The sequence below is a fragment of the Anabrus simplex genome, chromosome 5 (genome assembly GCF_040414725.1).
Source record: "Anabrus simplex isolate iqAnaSimp1 chromosome 5, ASM4041472v1, whole genome shotgun sequence".
Classification (NCBI taxonomy): domain Eukaryota; kingdom Metazoa; phylum Arthropoda; class Insecta; order Orthoptera; family Tettigoniidae; genus Anabrus; species Anabrus simplex.
Genome location: NC_090269.1, coordinates 8,653,355 through 8,680,954, shown reverse-complemented (window position 1 = coordinate 8,680,954; position 27,600 = coordinate 8,653,355).

The following is a 27,600-nucleotide window of genomic DNA, read 5'->3' as shown; positions in this document are numbered from 1 at the left end:
TGTAGCAGTAGATATCACCTGGCTAGACTACTTCTTATGGCTCCAGGCAGTGTAGCAGTAGATATCGCCTAACAGGACTACTTCTTATGGCTCCAGGCAGTGTAGCAGTATATATCACCTGGCTAGACTACTTCTTACGGCACCAGGCAGTGTAGCAGTAGATATCGCCTAACAGGACTACTTCTTATGGTTCCAGGCTGTGTAGCAGTATATATCACCTGGATGGACTACTTCTTACGGCACCAGGCAGTGTAGCAGTAGATATCGCCTAACAGGACTATTTCTTATGGCTCCAGGCAGTGTAGCAGTAGATATCACCTGGCTGGACTACTTCTTATGGCTCCAGGCAGTGTTGCAGTAGATATCGCCTAACAGGACTACTTCTTATGGCTCCAGGCAGTGTAGCAGTAGATATCACCTGGCTGGACTACTTCCTACGGCTCCAGGCAGTGTAGCAGTAGATATCACCTGGCTGGACTACTTCTTATGGCTCCAGGCAGTGTAGCAGTAGATATCACCTGGCTAGACTACTTCTTATGGCTCCAGGCAGTGTAGCAGTAGATATCGCCTAACAGGACTACTTCTTATGGCTCCAGGCAGTGTAGCAGTAGATATCTCCTGACTAGACTACTTCTTACGGCACCAGGCAGTGTAGCAGTAGATATCACCTGGCTAGACTACTTCTTACGACTCCAGGCAGAGTAGCAGTAGATATCACCTTGCTGGACTACTTCTTATGGCTCCAGGCAGTGTAGCAGTAGATATCACCTGGCTAGACTACTTCTTACGACTCCAGGCAGAGTAGCAGTAGATATCACCTTGCTGGACTACTTCTCACCCCTCCAGGTAGTGTAGCAGTAGATATCGCCTAACAGGACTACTTCTTATGGATCCAGGCAGTGTAGCAGTAGATATCACCTGGCTGGACTACTTCTTATGGCTCCAGGCAGTGTAGCAGTAGATATCACTTGGCTAGACTACTTCTTACGACTCCAGGCAGAGTAGCAGTAGATATCACCTTGCTGGATTACTTCTCACCCCGCCAGGTAGTGTAGCAGTAGATATCGCCTAACAGGACTACTTCTTATGGATCCAGGCAGTGTAGCAGTAGATATCACCTGGCTGGACTACTTCTTATGGCTCCAGGCAGTGTAGCAGTAGATATCACCTTGCTGGATTACTTCTCACCCCGCCAGGTAGTGTAGCAGTAGATATCGCCTAACAGGACTACTTCTTATGGCTCCAGGCAGTGTAGCAGTAGATATCACCTGGCTAGACTACTTCTTACGACTCCAGGCAGAGTAGCAGTAGATATCACCTTGCTGGATTACTTCTCACCCCGCCAGGTAGTGTAGCAGTAGATATCGTCTGGCTGGAAAACTTCTTACGACTCCAGGCAGTGAGGCAGTAGATATCACCTGAGTGGAAAACTTTACGACTCCAGGTAGTTTAGCGGTACATATGACCTGGCTGGACTTGTTCATTAAACACAAGAAAACGGCAGTCTCAACTTCCACCGAATTCTTTCCCCTCAGTGACTCCATCTGGGCCGAACACACATTTGAGACTTCACCGTAAAGCAGGGAGCCACCATTACGAGGTATTTCCAGCCAGACCGATGTTCCTTGAATGATTTGTTAAACGAAAGGACTAGTTTCTCCCTCATCTATTTTCCGTATCTCCACAACCTGTGTTTTATCGATATTATATTATTTGACAAATTCAATGCTTGCCTAACATATGCTGTTTGTGACATTTCACACAGGTTGCCTTTGTGACAGAGTCTGTGAAATATAAATTCAGCTAACTACTGAGTTCTAGCGCATCCCGTGGCGAGCTTGCGAACTAGCAGGCTGCTTGTCTTCGGACAAGCAGATTCGCAACATGCCAGATATAATTTTAAATGCGTTCTTGTCCCAACAATAACACTACAAATGTAATTAATTACTTCTGCTATGAGCTACTTCACTGCAATTCGTTGTCTCTTTGATACACCTTGATATCAAGAACCTGTTACATTAATTCCACAAACAGTGTTAGTGTGGTTTGAAAGTTGGCTTAAATTCGATTGGTGCATGCAAATAATTTGAATACAAAGCACTAAGTTACGTGTATTAATAACATACAATATTATCCATCCAACACGGAAGCACAACTCAGTAATTGAAAATATACCGTACCGTTATCATCCAATGTCCACTGGAGTTCTTGTGGCCATAGATAAAAACGTCCAATTTCGAGCCCACGGACGATGGACAGTGATCTGTGCTCGCCAGTGAAACTGCTAGCATCAGAAAGAAGAGAACCTGGAATAAACAGAGTTCAACAGTTAACTATAAATATAATGACAGCCTAAAGGAGTTTATGACAGAAAATTTGGTACTTCAGAGTAGAATACTGATTTCAGCTTCATTCGCTATCCATCCTCAGTCAAAAAAGAAAGAAAAAACATTACCTTAGCGCGCAATATTTACCTGTGTAAAGTAATCGTCTCTTTCCCTCTACAGTTTTAGGTATTCCGGCAGGATTTTTGAACTTGGTCCTAAGGATTTGTTAATTATCGTGATGAGAGCTTCATGAGCTTAGTTCTAAGTACATGTTAAATGGCCTGACCATTTCACGTCCCTTGCTACATATTCTCCCTGTTGTGGCCTAAGTTTCTATAACGGAACCTTGAAAATTATGGACAGTAAGACTACAGCCCTGTCTAGTCCAAGTAACTAGGTAGCGATATTTACCAAAACAACGTGTTCTTTCCTCTTTGAACGTGAACCAACAATTAACGCTCGAATAATGTAGGTCTCGGCAAATTATTAGGCTAGAATAATAAATCGAAAACACATCCGTAGCACATTACCTAGGGCGGGTCTCGAACCCTGAAGTTCACTTTACCTTTGGGTTTACAAAAGATACACAGAATAGGAAGGAGCCGTAGCTTCTAGTTTTACATTAGATGGAGCTCGAGCCCTCGATTCTTGTTCATAATGATTTGTCGGGGCAGTAAAGTACGCTATTCACAACTGTCTGACATCACAGGGGTATATTACACATATTACTTGGTTACCCTCTCTGTATTAAGGGAACCACACACCGGAGGATAAGTCCTATATGGAATTGAGAAAAATGCGGGCATCCTAACAGTTACACGCTTACCAAAAACATCGACATTTTCCCGAGTATCACACGCAGAAGTTTCACAAAATTCCACCATACCTTATTAATTAGCTCATGTTCAGGCTCCCTTAATCCGCCGTCAGATGACACACACACACACACACACACACACACCCCCCCCCCCCCACACACACACACACCCACAAGTCAATAAGTACAAGACAACTTAGTTCAAAATAGAGTATCAGCCGATATCTATATCAGGATTTATTTTCATACAGTTCGATTGGATAATCAATTTATTAAATTTATTAAATTAATCACGGTTTTGATAACTTCTGAATTATTGAAAGAAAAACTTACCGCCGATAAGTTACCGGAGTTCTATATTCCGATTTCTTCCAGGTTGATAAGGTGCTTTCAACACCAGGTAGTGGTACAAAACCGATGCTAGAGACAACTTTCCCCAATAGGTAAAACAACTATAACATCTGACGGTTCAAGGTATTTCACACAGGTGACAGCATAGACCTCACTCTCGATACAGTGAACACAACTGCCACTAATACCTGCAACTTTTCCTCTAGTAATCTACCTTACATTTTCTGTAAAAGTGTCAAACATTGGGCATGACTGCTGTGCCGATTCATTGTTCTGAGAGCAATTACGCGGAGTCGAACTGCATGCGATTACCGCTTATGAAATTAAATAGTACGTACGCATAAGATGTTAAAACATCGAGGAAATATGGAATTGCACGGAACAGTTACGACCAGAATCCTAGTGGCCGTGAGCGAGACAAAGTATTGTTAAGGCCAACATTTAAAAAAACAAAATCGAATTGAATGCGCATTGAAAGAGAAAGCGCACGCAAGCAAGAAGAGCGATTCGGAAGGAATACATCAAGGTTATAATATCAACTAGAGATATTATACGCTTATACGTGTGAAATACGTATAATTGTAATATTAACATTAAAAGAATTTCATTGAATACGAAAAAAGCGGCAAAACTCACCTAGGCAAACCATAAGAAGCGGGCCTTGAACAGATCTTGGTTTATAAGAAGAAAGATTCGACTAGAATACACAATTTTAGCTAAATAAATATAACTAGAAATTTCAATTGAGATAAATACGTAAAACTAAAGCAGACATATTGGTAGTCTGCATAGAATAAGAAACATAAATATCTATCTAAGCCGATACTAAATACCATTTTCATACAAGATGGATTTACATTTGTCAATACGTTTTCACAAATCTCTTCTATGATTTCGTATTTCCCGATTGCGCAAGACACCTACGTCATGGAACTGTGAAGAGGAATATGGGGGAGCTGTCCGGAGAAAACCTAGCCGATTTGACGGGGAAAGCAGAGCTTGACTCCCAACGAAATCTCGATGACAGGCGGCGGAACAAGAGGCTAACCAATGCAACTGATGGCTAAACAGAATGAACGTAATCCCGGCAGGCGGAGAATAAGGTAAGTTTCAGAGTAAAATCAATTGAATTCCATAGTTTGTATGCATTGTACATTGTTTGCATTTTGATTAACATGTGACAGATCGTGTATATCTTCCAGGCATATCAATATAAGCTATTTTTTCGCGATTGACCCAATAGTGTGTCGTTTTAAGGAAGGAATTCGGCAGTCTTCTTAAAAAATAAGACCATATACAATTAGAGAAGAGACTACATTATATGATAATGTGATTTCCACGATATCAATCAGTTACAGTATATCATGCCATAACATGTGTGAAATATTTTAAGAATAGGATGCCGTAGGAAGTTAGAGGAAACGTAGAATATCGTATTTATCAAATATAGGTTACCTGATGCCATAAATGAATGAGATAAGGTTAGATATGGACGGAAGACATGTTGATATTGAAAATGTAAATATTGATCTGGAGATTGATTTATTTTAAAGCTGAAGATAATTTTTTGCGTCAATCTGGGTTATATAAGATGAATACTGAAATGTGTTACGTTAGGTATGACGTGAAATATGAGAACAGAGATATGAGATGGTGTTATATGAAGATAGGAAAGAAAGTATTGAGAAAAGATGTTAATGCTGCGAGATATAATTGAAATGAATGAAATATGAGAAGAGAAAGGTTAAAATATTGGCACAGACGCGTATCATTAATATTTAGTGAAGAAATTAAGATGTTTCGTTGGTAGAATATCCATATCACATAACAAATGGCAGCATAATACGATACTTATGAATAATATGGCAGGAGTTGATCATCAAAATAAATTATAATATGCATGATTATTCGTTTAAATGAATATTTCAACATTAGATGCCTACGAATAGGTTGCATTTGATGGTATATCAGGTATGGCTGGCATTTATTGGCACGTATAATCAATGATACATCTTATTAATAATATTGAGTGGTTGATGGTCATTTCAAATCTTCATCCATGGAATTCCCTATACTTAAAGTTGAACTTCATGAGATCATACATTGGATTTCCAATTCAATTGAGAAGTTATTTGGCAATTTATGATATGTTTGTTTGATTTGAAACATAATAGATGTTTTATGCAATCCTAATCACTAGTAATGTTTTAATTTTGAATGAATTGTAGCCCATGAATCCTACATAGGTACGAAACTGATCTTATTCTTTATGCCAAATTTATAAAAAGTTTGATAAAAGAACGAAAGTCATTGTTTTTGAAATCAAAGATGAACTTACGATAAAATGAAGAATGTTTTATGAGAGCAAGACTGAACAATTAATTTAACTGGATTTAACTCGCGCGAATTTGTAAATAACTTATTTTTTTATTGTGTACATACATACATACATACATACATACATACATACATACATACATACATACATACATACATACATACATACACTGACTGACAGAGCAAATGCAACACCAAGAAGGAGTGCTCAGAACTTTATGCCAATTGCAGGGTAGACTGACGTCACTGAGGTATGCTCATGATGTGAAATGCGCCGCTGTGCTGCGCACGTAGCGAACGATAAATGGGACACGGCGTTGGCGAATGGCCCACTTCGTACCGTGATTTCTCAGCCGACAGTCATTGTAGAACGTGTTGTCGTGTGCCACAGGACACGTGTATAGCTAAGAATGCCAGGCCGCCGTCAACGGAGGCATTTCCAGCAGACAGACGACTTTACGAGGGGTATGGTGATCGGGCTGAGAAGGGCAGGTTGGTCGCTTCGTCAAATCGCAGCCGATACCCATAGGGATGTGTCCACGGTGCAGCGCCTGTGGCGAAGATGGTTGGCACAGGGACATGTGGCACGTGCGAGGGGTCCAGGCGCAGCCCGAGTGACGTCAGCACGCGAGGATCGGCGCATCCGCCGCCAAGCGGTGGCAGCCCCGCACGCCACGTCAACCGCCATTCTTCAGCATGTGCAAGACACCCTGGCTGTTCCAATATCGACCAGAAAAAATTTCCCGTTCGTCGATGTGTTGAAGGAGGCCTGCACTCCCGGTGTCCGCTCAGAAGACTACCATTGACTCCACAGCATAGACGTGCACGCCTGGCATGGTGCCGGGCTAGAGCGACTTGGATGAGGGAATGGCGGAACGTCGTGTTCTCCGATGAGTCACGCTTCTGTTCTGTCAGTGATAGTCACCGCAGACGAGTGTGGCGTCGGCGTGGAGAAAGGTCAAATCCGGCCGTAACTGTGGAGCGCCCTACCGCTAGACAACGCGGCATCATGGTTTGGGGCGCTATTGCGTATGATTCCACGTCACCTCTAGTGCGTATTCAAGGCACGTTAAATGCCCACCGCTACGTGCAGCATGTGCTGCGGCCGGTGGCACTCCCGTACCTTCAGGGGCTGCCCAATGCTCTGTTTCAGCAGGATAATGCCCGCCCACACACTGCTCGCATCTCCCAACAGGCTCTACGAGGTGTACAGATGCTTCCGTGGCCAGCGTACTCTCCGGATCTCTCACCAATCGAACACGTGTGGGATCTCATTGGACGCCGTTTGCAAACTCTGCCCCAGCCTCGTACGGACGACCATCTGTGGCAAATGGTTGACAGAGAATGGAGAACCATCCCTCAGGACACCATCCGCACTCTTATTGACTCTGTACCTCGACGTGTTTCTGCGTGCATCGCCGCTCGCGGTGGTCCTACATCCTACTGAGTCGATGCCGTGCGCATTGTGTAACCTGCATATCGGTTTGAAATAAACATCAATTATTCGTCCGTGCCGTCTCTGTTTTTTCCCCAACTTTCATCCCTTTCGAACCACTCCTCCTTGGTGTTGCATTTGCTCTGTCAGTCAGTGTACATACATACATACATTATCATTAAAGACGGTTATGCCTTTCAGCGTTCAGTCTGCAAGCTTCTGTGAATTTACTAAACGTCGCCACAATCCTCTATTTGCAACTAGTGCTGTGGAATCATTTAGTTCTATACCTGTTCTCTTTAAATCGTTAGAAACTGTGTCTAAACATCGTCGTTTTCGTCTCCCTCTTCTTCTCTTACCCTTCACAACAGAGTCCATTATTCTCCTAAGTGATCTATCCTCCTCCATTCGCCACACATGACCCCACCTCCGAAGCCGTATAACTTCATCCATCGAGTTCATTCCTAACTTAGCCTTTTATCTCCTCATTCCGAGTACCCTCCTGCCATTGTTCCCACCTGTTTTTACCAGCAATCATTCTTGCTACTTTCATGTCTGTTACTTCTAACTTATGAATAAGATATCCTGAGTCCACCCAGCTTTCGCTCCCGTAAAGCAGAGTTGGTCCGAAAACAGACCGATGCAAAGATAGTTTCGTCTGGGAGCTGACTTCCTTCTTACAGAATACTGTTGATCGCAACTGCGAGCTCACTGCATTAGCATTACTACACATTTATTCAATCTCACTTACTATATTACCATCCTGGAAGAACACGCAACCCAAATACTTGAAATTATCGACCTGTTCTAGCTTTGTATCACCAATCCGACATTCGATTCTGTTGAATTTCTTACCTACTGACATCAATTTAGTCTTCGAAAGGATAATTTTCATTCCGTACTCATTGCACCTATTTTCACGTTCCAAGATATTAGACTGCAGGCTTTCGGCACAATCTGCCATTAAGACCAAGTCCTCAGCTTACTACATTTCCACCAACTGTATCCCTCCCTGCCATTTTATACCTTTCAGCAGATGATCCATGTAAACTACGAACAGCAAAGGTGAAAAATCACAGCCTTATCTAACCCCTGTAATTACCCTGAACCAAGAACTCATTTTAGTATCAACTGTCACTGAAGCACAGTTATCATCATAAATGCCTTTGATTAATTTTAATAATCTACCTTTAATTCCATAGTCCCCCAGTATGGCGAACATAATTCATATAGAACTATTTCATAACATTAGTATGTAATACTAAAATAATTAAAAACTTTAATATTTCCCTCTGCACCCTATAATATGCTTTTCCTAGATCTACGAAACATAAACACAACTGCCTATTCCTCTCGTAGCATTTTTCAGTTACCTGGCGCATACTGAACATCTGATCCTGACAGCCCCTCTGTGATATGAAAATACACTGGTTTCCATCCAACTTCCTCTCAACTACTGATCGCACCCTCGCTTCCAAACTGCCAGTGATTACTTTGCTTGGTTTACTAATCAATGAGATACCTCAATAGCTGTTGCAATCCTTCCTGTTCCCTTGCATATATATAACTACAATTACCGCTTTAGTCCAATCTGAAAGTACCTTACCAACACTCCATGCTAATCTTACTACTCTATGAAGCCATTTCATCCCTGCCTTCCCACTATACTTCACCATTTCAGGTCTAATTTCATCTATTCCTGCCGCTTTATTAAAATGGAGTTTATTTACCATCCTTTCCACTTCCTCAAGCGTAATTTCACCAACATCATTTTCCTCCTTCCCATGAGCTTGGCTGTTCGCAACACCATCAGGAAGGTTTCCTGTTACATTGAGGTTCAAAATATTCCCTCCACCTCTCCAGTGATTCCCAGGGATCCACTATGAGTTCACCTGAATTGCTCAAAACACTGTTGGGGCCGATGACCTTCGATGTTAGGCCCCTTTAAACAACAAGCATCATCATCATCATCATCATCATCATCGTCAAAACACTGTTCATTTCCTTTTTCCCTCCCTTCCTAAGATGTTTTATTACTGTCCAGAAAGGTTTCCCAGCTGCTTGACCTAACCTTACTAGGTTATTACCAAAATCTCCCCACGACTTCTTTTTGGATTCAACAATTATTTTTTCGCTCTGTTTCTTCCATCTACGTACAAATCACTGTCTGCCTCGGTCCTTGTTTGGAGCCATTTCTGATAAGCTTTCCTTTTACGTTTACAAGCTGCTCTCACTTCATCATTCCACCAAGATGGTCGCCTTTTTCCATCTTTGCACACAGTTTTTCCTAGGCATGCCCTTGCTGTTTCTATTACAGCATCCCTGTATGCCACCCATTCTCTTTCTATTTCCTGAACCTGCTTACTGTCTACTGTTTGAAACTTCTCACTAATCATATCCATGTACTTCTGTCTAATTTCCTCGTCCTGGAGATTTTTTACCCTTATTCGTTTGCAGACAGATTTCACTTTCTCTACCCTAGGCCTAGAGATACGTAGTTCACTACAGGTCAGATACTGGTCTGTATCATCGAAAAATCGGCGAAAAACTCGTACATTCTTAACAGATTTCCTGAAGAATTCGAAGTCGGTTAAGATTTAGTCTATTATGGATCTGGTACCCCTAGCCTCCCATGTGTAGCGGTGAATAGCCTTATGCTTGAAGAATGTATTCGTAACAGCTAAACCCATAGTAGCACAGAAGTCCAGCAAATGCTTCCCATTCCCATTAGCTTCCATATCTTCACCACATTTATAATCACCCTTTCGTATCCTTCAGTTCTATTTCCAACTCTTGCATTGAAATCGCCCATTACCAGTATTCTATCCTTACTGTTGACCCTGACCACGATGTTATTCAATGCTTCATAAAACTTGTCAACTTCATCCTCATCTGCACCCCCACATGGTGAATACACTGAAACAATTCTCGTCCTAATTCCTCCAACTGCCAAATCTACCCACATCATTAGGTCATTTACGTGCCTAACAGAAACTATGTTGCGTGCAATGGTATTCCTGATAAACATCCCTATCCCAGACTCTGCCCTTCCCTTTCTAACACCCGTCAGTACACTTTATTATCTCTTCCTTTATTGCGTAATGTTAGACAAATATGAATCGACTATCAATTTAAATGACGATTTAATTAATTTATACGACGACTATTGATTATGTACAAATAAAATGAAGACTGTAATCAGAATCAATTGATTAATTTTGCGATGTTCAAGCAAATACTTTACAATTTATCCATCATATTTATAATAATTTATATAATTTAATATCATTTATAGTTAGTTGGAATAGTACGTAAGTTAGAGTTAAGGTAGCCCAATTTATGATAACCGATATCACTATTGAAAGTTTGGTGGAGACGTCCTTCAACATATATACGGGTATACTTTTCTGGTTTGAAGAAATGCGTACTTGCGTATATGCATCATGTGGAATCCACGTAAAAATAAAAAGGATAAAATAATTTAATTTTAACTTCGATATTTACCCTGAGATGCGTACCGACCCTGGCTGGAGTGTTCTTCGACGCTAAACATCTTGGACGCAGGAGATGGTCCACTACATATTTATCTTGGAGCATTTCCCCAATTACTTGACTGTTTGCATGAAGGATCTATACCAAATTAATTCAGATTTTCTATTGTATCTCCTGTGTACAAAAGATTAATTGTCAGACATAAAGAGGATGTTTATAAGTCATTCAGCTTGATATGTGATGCACGGAAGCTGAGGAAATAATTCTTTCTGGTTATATTGGACAAATTTTCAAAATTTCAAACTGGTCTGATAGAGAAATATTTATGTTTATGAAAAGTGATTCCTGGTGAATATCAACCAGCAAGATGTGTTATATTGCGGACTGCATCACTATTTACATACGCAAGATCTATTAACAGGGCAGAAGGAGGAAGAGAGGGCCAGTGCAATAGATGACTACATTTCAAGAAAGCAAAGCCACTGCATTAGCGTATGTGGAGCATTGTACGGTCATACTATGATTAAGAGCGGATCTCGCAAGGCAATGCTTCTGTGTGGATGCTGTGAAAGTGGCACAAGTACCTACTTCATATTATGGTTGTGGGAGTATCAAGGGGTAGCAGTAAGGATGTAAATCAGAGGTGTACAAGTCACTCGTAAGACCCATTCGGCATATGAGAGACTCACCAGAACAACATAAAATATCCACAAGAGAGCAGCGCGATTTGCTCTGGGTGGTGTCCGACAAAGAGTAGTGTTATGAAAATATTGGATACTTCGGCCTGGGAAGACTTGGTAGTAAGGAGACGAACAGCTGAGCATCACCAAACGGACACTAAAATTACACACACTCAACTCTATACATGAAAATTGGCAGGGATTTCAAAATTCTGTGCATGACCTAAGCGCCATCGTAGTCCTGGTTCTGTAGCCAATATACACATATTAGTTGAGGAAAGAATGCTGTAGAAATAGACTGACGACATGCAGCAGATCTTGTCGAAAGTGGTGGAGACATGTGAAAACCTTGGCCTACACTTGAACTTAAAGAAGACCAAATACAGCAAGGGCCCTGTGGGTCAACGGCGCCCCGGTCGAGCATATCTTCGTCAACGAGAGCTGAGAATAGCGCGGAGCTGTGTGTTCTCCATCGCGGTGTATGGAATAGAGTTCTGGACTATCAGCGTGGGTCTACTCTATTGACCAGGTTGTGAACAACTTTGCAGGGCTGTTGAGATCAAGAAGCTCTCCCACCCTGGTCATATCAATAGGCGCCCTCCTCCAAATAATTATACACGGGAAGATCGAGGGAAAGCTGGTCCTCGGAGACCCCGCACGTCATGGCTGGGGAACCCGCGACTGTGGTTCAGCCAACAGCAAAACTAACATCGCCAACGTCCGATGACGGATACGGCACTAGGACTCTATCCAGTGTGATGTTGATTATTCACGTAGACTGAGTGTCCAAAGAACGGGGAAATAAGCATGGAACTGCTCTTTACTGCATGCACAAAATAGTAGCGGATTGTCCCTCTATTGCTTGTGTGAAGAGACCGCACTTATCAGGAATGTAACTCTATAGCTTTGTGCAAATGAGCTCTTTGCTCTCCTCCACTGACATCGCATCTGAATATTCACCAATCACAAAATATCCCACTAAATTCTAAGAAAATTCCATTACTCTGTAGAGATATTTCGTCCTTAAATTGCACAGCTCCATGGCGAAATGGTTTGTTACAACGGGTAGCAGGTTCGATTACCTTCCGTGTCGAGATTTTAACCTTAATTGGTTAATCGGGGGCTGAATGTCTGAGATGTCTTCTTAAGCAAGGGCCGCATTCTCCTAGGTAATCTATCCTCCGCTATTCACCTGCACCGGGCCAGCTCGAAGGACATTCGCCATTATTATGATGAATATTATTATATACACATTACATACTTTATCATTACAGACCGTTATGTCTTTCAGCGTTCAATCTACAAAGCCTCTGTGAATTTACTAAATGTCGCCACAATCCTCTATTTGCAACTAGTGCTGAATCCTCATTTAGTTCTATACATCTTATCTTTAAATCGTTAGAAACTGAGTCCAACCATCGTCGTATTGGTCCCTCTCTACTTCTCTTACCCTCCACAACAGTCCAATATTCTCCTAGGTAACCTATCCTCCACCATTTGCCTCACATGACCCCACAACCGAAGCCGGTTCATGCGTACAGCTTCATCCATCGAGTTCATTCCTAACTTAGTCTTTATCTCGTTATTCCGAGTACCCTGCTGCCATTGTTCCCACCTGTTTGTACCAACAATCATTCTTGCTACTTTCATGTCTGTTACTTCTAACTTATGAATAAGATATCCTGAGTCCACCCAGCTTTCGCTCCCGTAAAGCAAGGTTGGTCTGAAAACAGACCGATGTAAACATAGTTTCGTCTGGGAGCTGACTTCCTTCTTACAGAATACTGCTGATCGCAACTGCGAGCTCACTGCATTAGCTTTACTACACCTTGATTCCATCTCACTTACTAAATTACCATCCTGGGAGAACACACAACCTAAATACTTGAAATTATCAATCAGTTCCAGCTTTGGAACCCCAATCTGACAATCATTTCTTTTGAATTTCTTACATACTGGCATCAATTTAGTCTTCAAAAGGCTAATTTTCATACCATATTTGAGGATGGTTGCCTAGTTGTACTTCCTCTTAAAACAATAATCACCACCATCATCATACCATATTCATTGAACAAATTTCAAGTTCCAAGATATTAGACTGCAGGCTTTCGGCACAATTTGCCATTAAGACCAATTCGTCAGCATAAGCCGGACTGCTTACTACATTTCCACCTAACTGAATCCCTCCCTGCCACCTTATATCTTTCAGCAGATGATCCATGTAAACTATGAACACCAAAGGGGAAAGATTACAGCCTTGTCTAACCCCTGTAAGTACCCTGAACCAAGATCTCATTCTACCAACAATTCTCACTGCAGCCCAATTGTCAACATATTTGTAAATGCCTTTGATTGGTTTTAATAATCTACCTTTAATTCCATAGACCCCCAGTACGGCGAACATCTTTTCCCTCGGTGTCCTGTCATATGCTTTCTGTAGATCTACGAAACATAAACGCAACTGTCTATTCCTCTCGTAACATTTTTCACTTACGTGGCGCATACTGAAAATCTGATCCTGACAGCCCCTCTATGGTCTGAAACCACACTGGTTTTCATCCAACTTCCTCTCAACCACTGATCGCACCCTGCCTTCTCCAGGTCAAATTTCATCTATTGCTGCTTTATGACAATGGTGTTCATTTACCACACTCTCCACTCCCTCAAGCGTAATTTCACCACCATCATCATCTTCCTCCCCATGAGCTTGGTTGTTCGCAACACCACCATGAAGATTTCCTTTTACGTTCAGAAAATGTTCACAATATTCCCTCCACCTCTCCAGTGATCTATCATCACTTCTCCCGAATTACCCGAAACACTGTTTATTTCAGTTTTCCCTCCCTACCTTACTGTACTACTGTTCAGAAAAGTTTCCCTGCTGCGTGACCTCGCCTTTCCAGGTTATTATAAAAATCTTCCCATGACTTCTTTTTGGATTCAACAACTATTTGTTTCGCTTTTTTTCTTTCATCTACGTACAAATCCCTGTCTGCATCGGCCCTTGTTTGGAGCCATTACTGATAAGCTTTCATTTTTTTTTTTTTACATTTACAAGCTTGCCTCACTTCATCATTCCACCAAGATGTTCTCTTTTTCTGAATTTTACACAAGTCGTTCCTAGGCATTACCTTGATGTTTCTACTACAGCATCACGTGGTGAATGCACTGAGGCAATTCTCGTCTTAATTCTTCCACCTGCCAAATCTACCCACATCCTTCACTCATTTACGTGCCTAACAGAAGCTGTTTTGCGTGCAATAGTATTCTTGATAAACAGCCCTACCCCATACTCTGACCTTCCCTTTCTAACAGCCGTCAAGTACACTTTATAATCTCCTGTCTCTTTCTCGTTATCACTTACTCCTAGCTCATCCATATGCATCCTCTTTGCTTACTCAGCCAGTTCTACTTTCTTTCTTCAATAAGCCCCATTACTATTGATAGCTCCCCATCGAATTCCATTTCTTTCACCAAGTTGTTTCCAATAAGCCCCTCGTCTGTAAAATGGGAGTGGAACTCCCTTACTCCTACAGGTCCGAGGCTTGCTTAAAATGTTCTGACCTCCGTAAATCCATGAAGCTGCTGCTAGTTGCTTTACGTCGCACCGACACAGATAGGTCTTATGGCGACGATGGGACAGGGAAGGGCTAGGAGTGGGAGGGAAGCGACCGTGGCCTTAATTAAGGTACAGCCCCAGCCATTTTCAGGGCTGCCGACAGTGGGGTTCGAACCTACTATCTCCCGAATACTAGATACCGGCCGCACTTAAGCGACTGCAGCTATCAAGCTCGGTAAGTCCATGAAGCAGGATGCTACCCTACTTACACATAGTCCAAGTGAGAATCTCTCCTCTAACGGGTTATGGACCACCGGTGGGTTGTATAGTCCTAGCCGCTTGAGCACAAGGAGGGCCATGACTCAGAATATGTCCGAGATGCCCACTCCCATTCCATAGCAACTGGTATCCCGACTCTCAGGACCACTTACTAGGCCACTCCGGCGTTGCCCATGGTTCACGAACTAGGACCTCACTACAGTAACCCACACCATGAACTATAGTATTATTATTATTATTATTATTATTATTATTATTATTATTATTATTATTATTATTATTATTATTATTATTATTATTAAATTTCCACTGCCAAGCCTGATATCAATTCTCCCTTGACCCCTTGTTATCAGCTACAGAGAAATTAACAAGAAACTCACCAACTGAAGCGACATCCTTACGAGTGCTGATAGTGGTATCATTAGTTCCGGCTTGCTATTTATTTCACTCACTCGAGTGTTAAGAATATCCCGCATGCTGAATGTACCCAGCTGATTGGACGACTGGGGACTGGATGACCTCTCAGAACCCTCGACGTCATATTCCGATAACCAAGAGGAGATTTACCACGCAAAAAACTAACTGTGTGAACCTGTAAAGTAAACTGTGAATAGAGACCAGATTTTAAAAAACCTCTTGCATTTTTTGACCAGAAATGTTACATCTATATATATAATATAAAATAAGAGTTTTGTTTGTACATTGCTCAGAATTTAAAGAGGATGGTATTTCTGTATCGGTCGTGTCCACAGTAACAAGGAAATGTACTTTTTAATTTTCCGTAATTTATGTCTGTCTGTCTGTCTGTCTGCCTGTCTGTCTGTCTGTCTGTCTGTCTGTCTGTCTGTCTGTCTGTCTGTCTGTCTGTCTGTCTGTATGTCTGTATGTATGTATGTATGTATGTATGTATGTATGTATGTATGTATGTATGTACACGCATCACGAGAAAACGGCTGAAGAGAATTTAATGAAAATCGGTATGTAAAGTCCGGGAATAAGTCGCTACAATCTAGGCTATAAATAATCTTATTCACGCTGAGAGAAATGGTAATTTAAGGAATGCCTAAAATTTAATTCTCAAATATTTATGTTATTAGTTGTCCTACCTTAATGAAAATCGGTATGCAAAGTCGGAAAATAAGTCGCTGAAATCTATTCCACAAATATGTTATTTACTCTGAGTGAAATGGTAGTTTAGTAAAAGAGCTAAAATTTATTCTCAACTATTTATGTTATTAGTTGTCCTATCTTAATGAAAATTGATATGCAAAGTCGAAAAATAAGTCGCTACAATCTAGGTCACAAATAGATTATTCACGCTGAATGAAATGGTAGTTTAGGGGAAGACCTTAATTTAATTCTCAAATATTTGTGTTATTAACGGTCCTATGGACAAATACTACATAACTAAAATTAAACAATATTACATTTCCGATCATTTATGTCTTATATATTTTTAGCGTACCGGCTATGATAACAGCGATATTCATGTATTTGGATTTTTGTTGCTAAGTCCATATCAGCGCCGAGTCACGAGAAAATGGGTTAAGAGAATTTAATGAAAATCGCTATGTAGAGTCGGGGAATAAGGAACTACAATCTACGCTATAATTAATTTAGTAAGACGCCCTAATATTAGAGTCGAAAGAAAACTGAATGTGAAGGCCTACAATATAGAAAGCTCATAATTTTGATCAACAATAACATTATATTGACCATTGTTTGTTGTGATGTGCTTTGTGTCTCTGTTGCCACTCATCTGCGATAGATCGGATTACTGGTGTATAGCGATTTAAAAAAAAAAATTGTTTTACGTCGCACCGACTCACATGGGACTCACGCCGACGATGGGATAGGAAAGGGCTAGGAGTGGGAAGGAAGCGGCCCTAGCCTAAATTACGGCACAGCCCTAGCACTTTCCTGGTGTGAAAATGAGAGAACACGGAAAACAGCCAACTCGCCCGGTCGTACCGAGTATAACAGAAGTAGCTGGGAAGTGAGATAACTTTCTTCTTTAGCGTGGCGTTCCAAAGGTTTTCTCTTGCTTTTCCTGTATGCAGCATCAACAGTGCTTTTCGCACAACCTTCAACTACCTTGAACTTCTCTTTCCTCGATTCTTACTTAGCTGACCTCTACTTTCTATCTTCTTCATTCTTTAATCGCTTGTATTCTTTTCTGCCCTCCTCAGTTTTTGCATTAATGAATTTTCGCCGTTCACCTATCGCGTCTAATATCTCCCGAGTTATCCACTGATTCTTAGTTGATTTTACATTTCTTCCGAAATTTTCTTAAGCAGCCCTACTGATCTCCTTCTTCATGACTGCCCACTTACTACAGTCTTATTATGAACGAAATGTGACTGAATCAGACAGTTTCAATTCACTGGGATGGTGCTCATTGTATCCTTAATTACAAATTTGTCATTAAGGCACTTCTGAAACAAACTGTTATACCTTTCATCGATCAGTCTGCAAACCTCCGTGAATTTATAACGCGCCTCCACAAAAAAGTTGTTGTGTGGGCCAGAATTCCACATCTTATATCTCCCATAAGCCCCGTGGTATTGATACGACCCCATTGAAGACCATTTCATTCATCACCTTGTTCGCAAGGAATTCCTGGCCTGTCAAAAGAAGTGGGTCTTTGTCACTCCCATACGCACGAGGCCTGCTTAAATAATTCTGAGATCGGCAAATGTCTGTGAAGCAGGATGTAACCCATTGATATTTTTTCTCCTCTAATGGTTTAGGGGCCACCTGTGGGTTGTATACTAGTAGTAAAGGGGCCCTTTTAGTTGAAAAATATATATTTAATAAATGGATAGTTTGAACAGGTTGAAAACTAGTGAGTTGAGAGAAATAGCCAAAGAGCAGCAATTAAAAGGATATACCAAGCTGAACCGGAATTAATTAATAAATCTCATCTATTCTGGTTTTCCTTTTCATTTCGCTAACGAAATATTTGGTGAACCGAGAGAAGAAGCCGAATTTTGTGAGACTTGTACGACTTGGAGTAAACTTGGTCACCGCTGTTATTACTGTTCTCCAGCTGCGAAAAATCCGCACAACAACTTTGCATAACGAAAGAAGAAAATGCACAATATTTTAGTTGACTTATTTCACGCAAAGAAACTTCCGAGCCTCGACAGTATAAATAAAATTGAAGAGGTTTTTAATAACGGCTACAAATAGCCGAGCTCTTGAACATGGAACACAGAATGAAAATTAATGGCAAGTTGAAGAGGAATGACAAACTTTAGCCATGAATCCCTCTGAACAACTACAAATGAAAAAGAACCTGAAGAGTACATGGAAAAGCAATCCAAGTGGTGGGACAAAGAAATTAAATTGACGAATATTTGTTGAAAATTACATTTTAAAATTCTTACTCAGAATTCTTTTCTTTCTTGTGTCTTCTAAGAAACTCAACGAAAGAAGCAAAACATGTAGTAATCAACTCAAGAATGCTTTGTAGTTTTTTATTCATTCATGTTGCTTAAAACTTCTCTGTAACTAGTTTATGTTGAGCGTCAAAAATTAGATTTTTCTTTCCGTACATGATTACATACATCCGTGTGTCGGCGGGTATAGCAGATGATATGTAGTGCACAACTTCATACCTGTTTTTGCAGCAGTTACAACATTTCTACGCTTACTCATGTTGATGACGTAAATAGGAAACGATTGAATATACTGACGAGGACTCATACCTACGTCTGAATTTAGTTGCGTAATTATCTTGAAATCTGTAAACGCATCGTAAGCTTTTAGACATTTTTAGGAGGGTCAAGATCCAAGATTCCTCTGGAAATATTTCATCTCTACCGTTTTTCACATATATGTTTTGTAGCTGGTCATGGTCGAAGCGAGATAAATCGAGCAGTTGATTTCCCTTTCTGTTAGCTACAAACACAAATAGAGACTGATCAAACTCCATAGACTGATGGTAATTGGTGACGTCTATTTCAAAGTTCTTTTTAGCTACAATATCGGAAAATTCGTGCGCTTGTAGATCGAAAAATGGGATGAGACTTTCGGATTTTTGTATATTTGTTCTCTGCGTTCGGCTTCATAATTCGGCTCGTACTTGACAACAGGCGCCCAAATGTGTAACGGTTACCTTTCCTTCTTCTGGAAGATTTCCAGCGATATCAGCTCCTGCTTGATCTTTAGTGAACCATCTATACAGCGCATGTTTTGCGTATGGGTTCCAAGTGAGACTTATGGTGTAATTACCTTCCCACTCAATTTCTTGATAATCCTTAAAGAACCCACCCAGCTTTTCCAAAGGAAACAACACTTCGTTTGATTTTGATTGCAGCTTATTGTTGTATTCTAGCCGAAATTCTTCACTTAAAGATGAAGTGAGTTGATGTAGTACTGCCGCAACAATTCCTGGATGTGCTATTCTAGAAACGAGATGGTTACCCTTTTTGATAGTTACTGCGGACCACAGAAAAGCAGGGAAGTTATCTATGAGCTTTACGTTAGATTGTCCTTCATAATGTGTATAGTCGGTACCAATGGCGTGAGTAACATCAAAATTTATGACTAGTTGAAATTTATTCTTTTCCCATCCCTCACCAACTTTGATTTCTCTTTCGGTGTCTTTGTTTGGCATCATAAGGTTATTTTTATTAAATTCATTCATTCAGTGGGAATGAGTGCCACTGGTAGCTTTCAATTTTATCCATTTATAGAAAAGAAAATGTGACGTCATCTTCACAATTCCTTCGTCGGGATCTACAGTTTCAAATTTTAAAGGATGGTCAACGGTTAGTTCTCCAAACATGATGACTTGCACATTGATGGGTGTTGCTTTAATTCTTTCATTCACCTTGAGAAGTATTTCATCACCAGTCTGAAATGAAAATGACTTACCAACATCGATTACATTTTCTGTTTCTCTGCTTTCTTTATGAGTAAAAACAACATCAAAAACTTATTTTGATATCTGCTTCTGTATACTTAGTAAAAATATTATCAGGGCCTGCTACTCGAGTAATTATTTTTCTTACATAGACATCATACTGAAATAAATGTTTTATGATGTCAGATTTCCTTACGAGATCTTTTTCAAATATAACTTTGTCAAATACTTTTCTATCACTTTCTAGTAATTTTCTACTTAGATTGTGAATTTAATTAGTTAAAGGAGCTGTTTCAGTTTTTATAGAGTAATCACGAGGCACGATCTCTATTTCATCTTTTGTGAAATAATTTTTAAGATCAGGAGCACTTTTGCTTGTGGTTAATGACGCCAACTGTTTTTCTAGATATTCTTTGGTGACTACATCGCGTTTATCAACGGGTTTCGTTAGATTAGCCAATCTCTTCTTAAGAAAATTAACCTCATCGTCGTGTGGCTTAAAAATCTTGGAGCGATTCTTATTTAAACTCTTTAGCAGACTCTTAATTTTAGCATCTAGATCATCTTTTGTAACACTAAACTTAACTTGAAGTTGGTTTCCAAAAATGTCTAAGGCCATTCATTGTGTCTAAAATTTCACTCGGGTTATCGTGTCCTTCGGAAAACAGTTTCAAAACACATAGGCACAAGTGACCACAGGTGTATTCATCGTAATTTTGTATTCTCTGCTCATTAAAGAATACTTTTTCGGGTTTGAGATAATGAACTGGGCACATTGCCACCGTAGACCTTTCTTGAAGCAGCAAATCCAACATGATGAGAAGTATCTAGATTTACAATGCCTGATTCAATATTTTTATCCGCTTTAGCTGGCAGCTCATCAATCATAAACACACCCCTAAAAGTTTTTATCTTTACTTTTTTAACTAATTTTTCAATGTCAAAATTACTTAGCGGACGTGGGTATTGTTTGGTCAATGAATTTAGGATATTCATGTTTATTTCTCTAAAAAATCCCTTGAACAGATTTTTTCTTCAGCGCCTTAATAATTTTCTCTAAACCGTCCTTGACTACAAGTGATGCTGTTAAACCGGATCCTTTCTTTTCCATTTCCAAATTATGCCTCTTTAGCTCTTCTAGTTCTGCATCATTGCTTTGTTTATTGTGTACCGAGCTTGTTACTGCTGCAGCTCCTCCAGCTATTGCACCGAGAGCGCCTAATGCTGCAATGATAATGGCAAAATTCCTCCTTCGTGTTTCGTCAGACCCAAACCCTCTTTCTTTTTTAGTACATGCTCGTATATTTTTTTAAATACAGGTATAGCAAAAGTTAGAAGTAAACTTCCGCCTTTCTTTATCTGATTCTTTTTCTGTGCCTAGGTTAGATAATCATCGAGGACATCAAGTTCCTTCAGCTCATCGTTAGAAAATTATATAGAAACAGACTTGGGTTTAAATTTGCCACTCGGACCAGGCACAAAGTTGATACTGGACGGTTTTATTTTTAGACAATACACATTGTTTACAGTTCTCATCAACTTCGATACCCATAGCTACATGGCTGCGGCAACGGCTGCTTTCTGTCAAGTCTGCATCTTTACTTAGCAATCTTTCTTTTGCCGCTTTTTGTAATTCTTTATCGGCTTCATGTCTATGTTCTAAATTTTTGTAATCTTTGTACGCGATGTCGTGAATTTTACGAGCTTCATCAAGAGTGTTTATCGCCTCGCGCTAATCTCTCTTCTAACTTCGTGTACGAGAATCCAGGAACATGCATTTTAGGCATTAGTAAGTTGTTCAAAGCCCAGTTTACTATTCCTTTGCCATTTTTTCCGACTTCCAAAACGTATGAGGAAGATTACTAACGAATCGAATGAGATAAGAAATACCTTTAGGATGATTGACAATAAAGTCACTAAACTTACTCGTTAGTATTTTTGTGATCTCAAGTTTCTCGTTGTAAAAATTATTCTTGCCGGCATTTTCCTCTCCTTGAATGACTACGAATCTATCGATCAAATCTCGAACATTTTCCATCCAAACATATTCTACTGGCTTTTCTGTGTATTGCTTCACAAATTCTGTACGAGATTTTGGCGGAGTGCTCACAGACTTGGATCTCGATTTGTTTCCTATACCTTTTTCTTCCTTTGTTTGTTTACACACTTTACTTAGAATATGTTTCCCATTTTTCTGCAGTAGACTTTCCCCATATTCGGATCGTAGTTTTCATTGTGTCTACTGCAATTTCTTTGTAGTTTTATAAATCGTCCTCGTCTTCATCTTCGTTTTCTGTATACTTTTTGTTTAATTCTTTTCTCGTTAACAGTGTTAAGAGGCCTTTGGTTCCTATATACCTTTTGCCGGTTTTCTCAACAACAACAAAATCATCGTGATCGAAAATGACTCTCGAATCTCCAACAAACCTCTATTTTCCTACAGGCCTAAATCCAAATATAAAATCGTTGGCATTGTTGAGGGCTTCTAGTAATTCAGGTCCTACGTTGATGAGATCCTTCAACACACCTTTTTTGACAATTCTATTTCTTTCTTGCTCTTCAGCTTGCGTCAAAATGGCTCTAAACTTCTTCTTGTTGGAGTAGGGATCGATTCATCATCACTTGCAAATAAATTTTTCTCTAAGGATGTTTCTTCAGGTGTAGAAGGTATCGGGAGTAAATTATTAAAGTCGTGTCTGTAAGTTACCAACTTTTTCATCTTCTCTATTTTCTTCTATAGCTTTAACGACACTCTCTTCGATTCCTCCCAATTTATTTTGAAGTTTATCGATGGCATCTATGGCGGGCTAATCTTCCTTTTTGTATTTTTCATATTATGTTATCGGCTTTAAATTCCAGGCTCTGAAACCTTCTTTTAGTCCTTGAAGTTTTCTAAGATTTTTATTTCCTTGCGTAACTGCAATTTCAGAATCTCCTGTTGCTTGTTTGATTTGATTTTTCTTTTTCTTTGGCAGTTTATCCACTACAGACTCATAATGGGCTAGCATTTATTTGGCGGAAAAGCAGGCTGTTGTTTTATGAAGGTGTGTTTAAGAATGTTGCAATTTATGTCTGTATCTGCCATCGTGTGCTTTACGAGTCAAGTCTATAGTTACAAATCCAAAATCATCCTGATTCCAACCGTTACTATACATTTCTGTAAATTTATCGAGTTTCATGTCTCCACCGACTTTGTCATGGTAAACGTGATTTAAGTTGGTGTCGTCTAGTCGGAATATATTTAAAAAGTTCAAGTTCCCTCTCACCAACTGTTTAGGAATTCTAGAGTAAGTTTGAGCTAAATAAAAGCAGTCAATGCTCTTGTGTCTTCCCCTAGTAAAATATTCTCTAACGATGTTTTGATTTTCTAGAATAAAATCTTCAAATAAAACTACAGAACAATCTTCGCACTCATCTAAAGGTACAGCATCTTCATTATTGTCGAGAAACGTAGCTATCGAACAGCCGCTTTTATCTTCAATTCTCTTGCAACTACCGATGAGATCCTGATACTTTGGTAGGTCTAAGCTTTTTGAATAAACATACAAGTGTTTGATTTTATTCCAATTGAGCCATCCTGGAGCTAGGAGGTAGTTATCTGTCATCAGCGTCGTTTTCCCACATCCACTTGGTCCAATGGCGGCACAACGAATATAATTCGGCAGAAGTTCTCCATGCCTATGTTTTATTTTTTTCTCTGGAAGTCTTATTTTTGGTTCCCAGTCCGTCTTCATTTATTTGTCTATAAATGAGTAGATTATTTAAGTTGAGTGGAGATACATCTATCCTAGAAAAAAGACTAACCGTGCCTATCAGCAACACATTTACTCAAGTTAGACTTGCGAGATTTTATTCTCGATTTTTAACGCCAAATTTTACTTCAAAGAACGATAAACTCCATTATAAAAAAGTTGTCTCTGGATTAACGGACGATGGACCACTTGTAATCACTGAGATGTTTATTCCTCCTGGTCAATATACACTAGAAGATTTAGAAAAACTGATTCAGACTCAAGCCCTTTTCAACGCTACAAACATAAATATTGAAGCAAATACACAGCTAAACAGAGTTGAAATCAAAAGCGACTTTAAATTGTACTTTGATAAAGAAGAGAGTATCGGGTCAGTATTGGGGTTTAATAATCAAATTGTAGAGCCGAAAGCAAAAACTCTTGCGCGTGACATTCCAAAAATAATTCCCTTCGAGATGATCAAAGTTCACTTTAATTTAGCCGCTGGCATGTTTGAAAAAGATGGGCACCACTATCACCGAGAAACAAACGCCATTGCTTCTTTCATGCTAGATGCTGATTCGGTGGTCTCATCATCTGCGAACCGCAATGCCCACTGTTTGTACCTCTACATGACAAAATTCAAAATATACGTCTCGAGATCACAGATGAGGAAAATAACTTGATCGACTTTAATGGCGCTACGACGACTATAGTCTTGGAGATGCAATAGGTTGCATATTTTAAGGGGGTATCGCTATACCCTCCTTTTGATATTAATAATCTAGTGGGGTTTGGTCATTCCCCACTGAATTTTATTTCGTCCATTTTCCTCACTATAAATGAATCATATCTGGTGCATGAAGTGCAAGAAACAAACGGGCACAGCTGATGCTCATTGCGGGGAAATGTACAGTTTGCAAAACAAAGAAAAGTCAATTTGTAAAAAAAAAAAAAATTAATAATTTCGTGTGGCTATATCTAGCCGAGTGCAGCCCTTGTAAGGCAGACCCTCCGTTGAGGGTGGGCGGCATCTGCCGTGTGTAGATAACTGCGTGTTATTGTGGTGGAGGATAGAAAAATATTATTGATGAGGGTGTTCGAGAAGATATCATCGATGAAGTAGTATCCTACTAGAAAAACAATCTTGTACAGTATCGATGATCTATGGCAAGCTAATCTTGTAGAAATGGACTCTGGTAATTTGAAAGAAATCATTAGCGATTAGAATTACACTACAGCTACGCCGCGTAGCCAATTCGCTTAGTATAGCTTCTTACTATTCCTTCCTTTCTTTCTTTCTTTCTTTCTTTCTTAATCTGCTTACCCTCTAGTGTTAGTTTTTCTCTCGGACTTAGCGAGGGATTCCACCTCTACCGCCTCAAGGGCAGTGGCCTAGAGCGTAAGACATTGGGTCGAGGGATACAACTGGAGAGAATGACCAGTACCTCGCCCAGGCGGTCTCACCTGCTATGCTGAACAGGGGCCTTGTAGGAGGATGGGAAGGAAGCGACCGTGGCCTTAAGTTAGGTACCATTACGGCATTTGCCTGGAGGAGAAGTAGGAAACCACGGAAAAACACTTCCAGGATGGCTGAAGTAGGAATCGAACCCACCTCTACTCATTTGACCTCCCGAGGGTGAGTGGACCCCGTTCCAGCCCTCGTACCACTTTTCAAATTTTGTGGCAGAGCCGGGAATCGAAACCGCATCTCCGGGTTGCAGCTAATTACAATAACTACTACACTACAGAGGCGGACTTGCTTGTCCCGTTAAATTCCGTACCAAGATAGCAGTAGGCCATGTGCATGTCGTGTTGAGCTTGTAGCAAGAATCAAAAATAGCTTTGTTGACGACAACGCAAGAATCTGCTTTACGGCCGGATGCCCTTCCTTACGCCAAACGTCTAACAAGTAAGAGGACGTTAAGTCACCGGGATTTTGAATCGCAGTATCCATCATGTGTGGCCGACCAAGGTAATGCATATTTCTGCTGTGTTGACATGTCACTTCCGTTCGCTGTGCATTTGTGCTGAGATAACATGTCATTTCCGCACAAGCAGTAGCGGTACTGTTCTCTTTTCGATCCGACTACATGTAAAAAATTATGATTTAATCTTTATCCTCGTCCCATTTTTTCATGTAAGTATCTTAGGAAATTCATGTATCTCTCTGTGTGTAAGTGCTCTTACAACGTTCTTGTCCGCGTGTGTTTAGAGAAAAGGAGTGATGTGTGTGCATATACAGTGTTCTGCTCGATAACCCGTGTTGTGATGTATTTGCAATTACTGAGCGTATTAGCTGTGAGGTACGTGTTTCTGTGGATTCTGATTTTCGGATTAAGCAAATCATTAAAATTGTACTTTTGGAAGATGTACGTTTGCTATATTCATATTTTGTAAATTATCGTTTACCGAGCGAGTTAGCTACGCGGTATGTGCACTATGTGTTCACGTGTATTCTGATTCTTGCATTAGCCAAATCATTGACGAAGTACGTTCGTTATATTCATATTTTGTAAATTATCGTTTACAGAGCGAGTTAGCTACGCGGTATGTGCACTATGTGTTTCCGTGGATTCTTATTCTTGAATTAGCCAAATCACTGAAGATGTACGTTTGCTATATTTATATTTTGTAAATTATCGTTTATCGAGCGAGTTAGCTACACGGTATGGTTTTTGTTCTGTATTTTTTATTTTAATACAAGACAAATGATAGCAGATGTCGCACTAGGCAAATCATTTGAAGTTGTATGTTTGCTATATTCATATTATCGTTTACCGAGCGAGTTGGCTACGCAGTATGGTTTTTCTGTACTTCTTGATTTTCGCACAAGACAAATGACAGAAGTCAAATCATTTGAAGTTGTACGTTTGATATATTCATATTATCGTTTACCGAGCGTTCAGCTTGCTAAGAGAAGAGCAGCTCAGTAAGTATGTTGAGAAGGGAATTATTTTTACAAAGGTATCTCTCTGAACAGTGTTTTGTTCGATTCTAGTCTTGTTTTTCTACAAAAGTATCTCTTGCAATAGAGTAAACAGTGTTCTGAACACTTGTTGAAGATAATGACATGGACTATAGTATGCGATTCACTTATTTAGTGTTCTGAACAATTATAGTATGCGATTCTAGTCTTAATGTGTTCCGAAAACTCACGACATTGAGTATAGTATATGATTCTAGCCATGATATGTTTTGAACAGCAGCTTCGTAAGAATGTGATCAAGTCTAAACATGCACAACTATGATGATGTCATCGCTGTAGGTTAAAAAGACGTGCACACTCTTGCCTTTGCGTCGTTACAGTAATGCATGTTTAAACTTGTTCGATAGAGCTATGCCTTGACAGAGGAGGAGGAGGCGGAGGAGGAGGAGGTCATAAGAGCCTATGTATAGCCGCTATTTTGTGTAGTAACCTCTAAGCTAGCAGCTACTATCTAGTGTAATTAGCGTCGGGAAGGGCATCTTGTCGTAAAGCGGAGGAGGTCATAACAGCCTATGTATAACCGCCATTTTGTGTAGTAGCCTCTAAGCTAGAAGCTGCTATCTTGTGTAAAAAGCGTCGGGAAGGGCATCTTGCCGTAAAAATAAGGATAGCCCCTCCAATATGGTAGAGGTGAGGTTAGGCTCGCTCTCTTAGGCGTCGAGAATGCACTGAAGTTTTGTTGTTTAAAGATGGTCGCTGACGGAATTTCTCAAATTGCCCGCTACCACGTGCC